This window comes from Pan paniscus, chromosome 13, assembly GCF_029289425.2.
Source record: "Pan paniscus chromosome 13, NHGRI_mPanPan1-v2.0_pri, whole genome shotgun sequence".
Taxonomy (NCBI): domain Eukaryota; kingdom Metazoa; phylum Chordata; class Mammalia; order Primates; family Hominidae; genus Pan; species Pan paniscus.
The window spans coordinates 35,123,562-35,128,615 of NC_073262.2; positions in this window are offsets into that span (position 1 = coordinate 35,123,562).

A 5,054-nucleotide genomic window follows, 5' to 3' on the forward strand; every position below is an offset into this window, starting at 1 on the left:
TGCTCCATTTGTCAGTACTCAGGCCTATGACTACATGTGTAGGTTTAATGGTTCAATCAGATTTCCTTCTCAACTTCTGGGAGATCTCTAATTACATCAAGAAGACAATGGTCAAGAACAGGGTCATCAAACTTTTTGTAAAGAAACAGATAGTAAATATTTGGGGCCATACAGTTTCTTTTGTAACTACTCAACTCTGCTGATGTAGGGTGAAAGCAATCATAGAAATACATAATGAAATGAACCTGACTATGTCCCAATAAGACTTTATTTACAGCAACAGGCAGCATGCCCAATTTGGCTCACTGGCCATAGTTTTCCAAATTATCTTATAGAATGTTCTATGAAACGATTCTTCTAAATATAAGGCAGTGATAACTAAGGAATAGCTCACTGGCCATAATTTTCCAGATCATGTTATAAAATGTTCTGTGAAATTGTTCTTCTAAATATAAGGCAGTGGTAGCTAAGGAATAGGGTTTGCCTCTCTGCTATGATCATTTCATCATAATTGCTAAATTCTCTAGCCGTCTTGTCATATAGTCTTTGTGACTGTAGAGCCATTCATCTTTGTATTGTGCAGTCTTAGCACATTGAGGGCATGGCTTTGCTTTTCTCAATCCTAGGTTATAGCACTTAAAACACTCAAAATGCCCTTTTACTTACACTGCTAATGAAATTCCTTTCTGTCAGTTTTTTACATATTACAGATAGATCAGATGTAGCATCTTTAAAATCAATATAGAAATATTTCATATGTTAAGCATGTCTACTGTAAAACACTTGAAAAATAAGAGTTTAATAATGTTAAATCATAATGTAATAGTAGCAGTATCCTTTGAATATATAATGCTTTCTTGTTTCTCTTTTCCTCCTTTGTCCATTGACTGTTAAACAATTGGGTCAGGTAGATAGGAAAAAATATTTCTGGGGCTTTGGGAAACTAAGTGAGATGCCCAAGGTTATGGGGCAAATAAAAGTTAGACCTTGGCTCAAATCTTCATTTCTACTTCCTATTCGAACACACTTTTCACCACAACACAGTATCTTTAACCAGTAATAGCACTATATATTAATGTGGTTGATAAAATCTGTAGTTAAAACCCACAATTTTCTTCTAGCAATGTCCTCAATTTCATTAGTGACCGAGACAGAACTGTTACATGTGTTTCTGTTTTCTTTTATTGCACTCTGTATCAATGCTCATTTCCCTTTTACCGAAATTTTTAAAATTTGTTTTCAATGAACTGTTATGTGTATTTTATTTTTATACAAATAAAACGGATTACCAATTAGCCAATAAACTTTTTTCTTTCAGTAAGTTACGTTCTTTGAGATACTCACAAGTGACTTAATTTACCCAACGATGTCCAAAATAGATACTAGTTTCACACTTCTCGTATTTTCAGTCTCTCATATCCCTATTCATATGTTGGAAATCATCTGCCCTCATTGTCTTGTTTTTCTTTAAGTAACTATTAGTTTACACCTGAATGTACATATCATTGAACTTTAAATTTTATTAGAAAGGTCTAAGTTTTTATCTGTGTTCTCTTTCCATGACTGTCCTATATATCTTGGCAAGATATTTAATGAAGTTGAAAGAAAGAAACTTTTAAATTCTGTGCTTGATAGTCCACCTTTAGGAATCGGGAAATCTGTCAGACGCAGTGGTAAATATGGATAAGGTATGAAAACAATGAGAAGGATCTGTATTCCTTTAGGCGGTGTCCTTTCCCCCAAACTACTCTTAGTTATTTCAGAAAAAAGAATATGTTAGTACTGCAAAAATGACATTATAATGCAATTCCTTCTTGTTAGTACTAGTGTGATTCTTTTGATACTTGCATATAAAAGTCTCCCAACATGTTTTTACTATAATGAATGGAAATGTATTCCTGCAAAAACCTTTTAACTTTCTGCTTAATGGGGGAATTCAAAAGGAAAGTGAAAAACTGTAAAAAGAGTGGAAACAGTCAGCTAAAATTGCAAGTATAGGTGCACAGCTTGTACGTATATAACAGACAGGTTGTGTCCCTGAAATAATTCAAGTTCCCTGACTGTATTGACTACTCATCTTATTTTTTTCATGTATTTTTGCCTTATTTAAGAACATTTAAGGCATCTAAAATCCAGAATATGAATAATAAAATGTTGGTAAAAATAAGTAAGACACAAGAATCAAAAGTAGGGGAAAATAAAAATGGAAGTAAATACATACTGCTGGGTAAATAGGAGTAGGTAGTTATTACAGTTATTGCTGAGGTGAGAAAGTGGAAGAGAAAGGGGTGGCAGAGAACCAAATCCATGTATTCAGCCTGCATGTTCCACATAATTGTGATCACTGACCTTTAAAATAGATTGTGTATTTACTCACAGCTAGAGCAAAGAAGAGGAGCATGGCTATGATTATCACAGGGCACAGCTAAGCTACACCATCTTTTCTTTGGGTATTCAAAGCTGCATTACAACACTACAATATAAAAGCCATAACATAGTATCTTAGTATTATGGACTGAATTGTGTCTCCTCAAAATTCCTGTGTGGAAGTCCTAACCTCCAAAGTGATTACATTTAGAGAGAAGGGTTTTAAGGAACTAATAAAAGCTAAAGGAGATCTTAAGAATGAGGCCCTAATTCAACAGGACAAGCATCACAATAAGAAGAGGAAGAGATACAGAGATACTAGGAATGTGTATGTTGAGAAAAGGCCATGTGAAAACACAGTGAGAAGGCAGACATCTACAAACCAAGGAGGGAGTTCTTACCAGAAATCAACGCTGCCACCACCTTGATCTTGGGCGTCCACCCTCAGAACTGTGAGTAAATAAGTGTTCATCGTTTAAGCCACTCAGTATGCAGTATTTGGGTTATGGCAGCCCAAGCTGATCAATAGACTCAGAAAAAGCACTATCAGCAATGTGGTAAATGAGTTATCAATTCATATTTCTACAGACCATACAACAATATTTTTTAAATGGCAGAGTACTAGTATTAGTTAATAACAGCTAAGAATAATACATAAAAATGATGCATGTAGAAGGCAATTCTTCATGAATCCAAGTAAATATAATCCTGATATAGTTTTGACATTTGCCCCCTCCAAATATCATTTTGAAATTTCATCCCCAAGATTGAAGTTGGGACCTAGTGATAGGTGTTGGGTCATGGGGGAGGATCCCTCATGGATGGGTTGGTGCCATTCTCACAGGATTGAGTGAGTTCTAGTTCTATTAATTCATACTCCTCCTCTCTCTCTCCTGTTCCCTCTCTTGCCATGTGACACATTGGCTCCCCTTGCCTTCCACCATGAGTAAAACTTCCTGAGGCCTTACCAGAAGCTGAGCACATGCTTCTTGAGAAGCTTGCAGAACCGTGAGCCAATTAAACCTCTTTGCTTTATAAGTTACCCAGGCTCAGATAACCCTTTATAGGAATGCAAAACAGATGGAAATAAATCCCATATGTGCGTTGGCCCAACTCCATCTAAGGATAAAAATTAGAGAAAAAAGTAAAGGGCACCAGAGCATAGCCTCCAAGTGGGTGGACAAATAGGTAGATGAATGGATAGATAGATGGTTGGATAAATGGTTTTAAAAAATGTGAATTTACTTGAGTCAGCTTTCAAACTATAAAAAATATTTTGTTTTTATATCATTTTAAATGGCATTTGTTATCAAAATAATATTACATGGTAACTGTATACTTAACGTTTTGATGAACTGCCAAACTCTTTTATCCAGTGATTGTACCACTTTATATTCCCACCAACCACATATCAGGGTTGCAGGTTTTATTCCACTCCTAGGTATATACCCAGTAAAAATGAAAACATATGTCCACAAAAAAATTTGTAAATTAATGTTCATAGTATTATTATTCATAATAGCCAAAAAGTGAGAATAACTTAATGCTCATCAGCTCATAAATGGATAAGATGTAGTTTATCCATACAGTGAAATATTATTTATCAATTAAAAAAGGAATGAGATACTTATCCATGCTACCACATGGATGGACCTTGAAAACATGATGCTACATGAAAGAAACCAGACACAAAACTACTTAGGACATTTGAAGTGTCCAAAATGGAATGGAGCAGGAGTAGGGAAATAAATAAGAATTAACTATTATGGGACAGCATTTATTTTGGGGTGGATGGCAAAAATGTTTCTAAAATTAATGGTGATGATGGTTGCACAACCCTTTGAATATAATAAAGGTGAGTCATGCACTTTTAAACAGTGAATTATATCTCAATAAAGCTTTTTTTTAACTTTAAAAAATAATATAGTGAATATTTGGAAAATTTTAAAATCGGCTGTCATTTCAACAAGACACAAGTGATCACTTTTTATTTAGTCTTATTTTTGCATATGTATGTTATTTTCTTTAAAAATAGACAAAACATTTTTAGCCTTTCTTTTTTGTTCCCTTTAGAATATACCAGGAGAATTTTCCATTACCATCAACCATTATTCTGTAGGAATTCTTGACGAATTTTCAAAGGCTTGGCAGAATCTTCTATAAAGGGCAGCAACTTGTATTAGCTCTTCACATTAATAACCTCTCTTATTCTCACTATTCTCTGGGAATCTTTATATTGTGGGCTATCATTATTAATGGAAGTGGAACCTTTGACTGCAGAAAAAAATCTTGAGAGTCCACTAAAGACTAATTACAACATGGTTGTGTTAATCAGTCTATCCACCTTCTCTCCCGGGAATTTATTTGGATGTCCAGATAGATGACACAATACACTAAAAAATGTATTTGAATTATATGAATGTAATACTCACAATTAGCTGGTCATTCCCAGGAGGGGAGAGGCTCAAGCAGGGGTCTGATGGGAAGGCAAGCCAAGATTCAGGTTGCAGGGTAGGGGGTAGCCTGGGTTTTCATTGAGGGTGGGGAGTAGAGCTGGGATAGGAATTCCCATTTGGGCTGTAGGCTGTACTATTTAAAATTCCCTCTGGCCTGCTGAAGTCTGTGTGAGCCTTTTTATCCTGGTTACCCAGATATAGAGCAAGCAAGAAAGAGTAATGGGAGTCTAA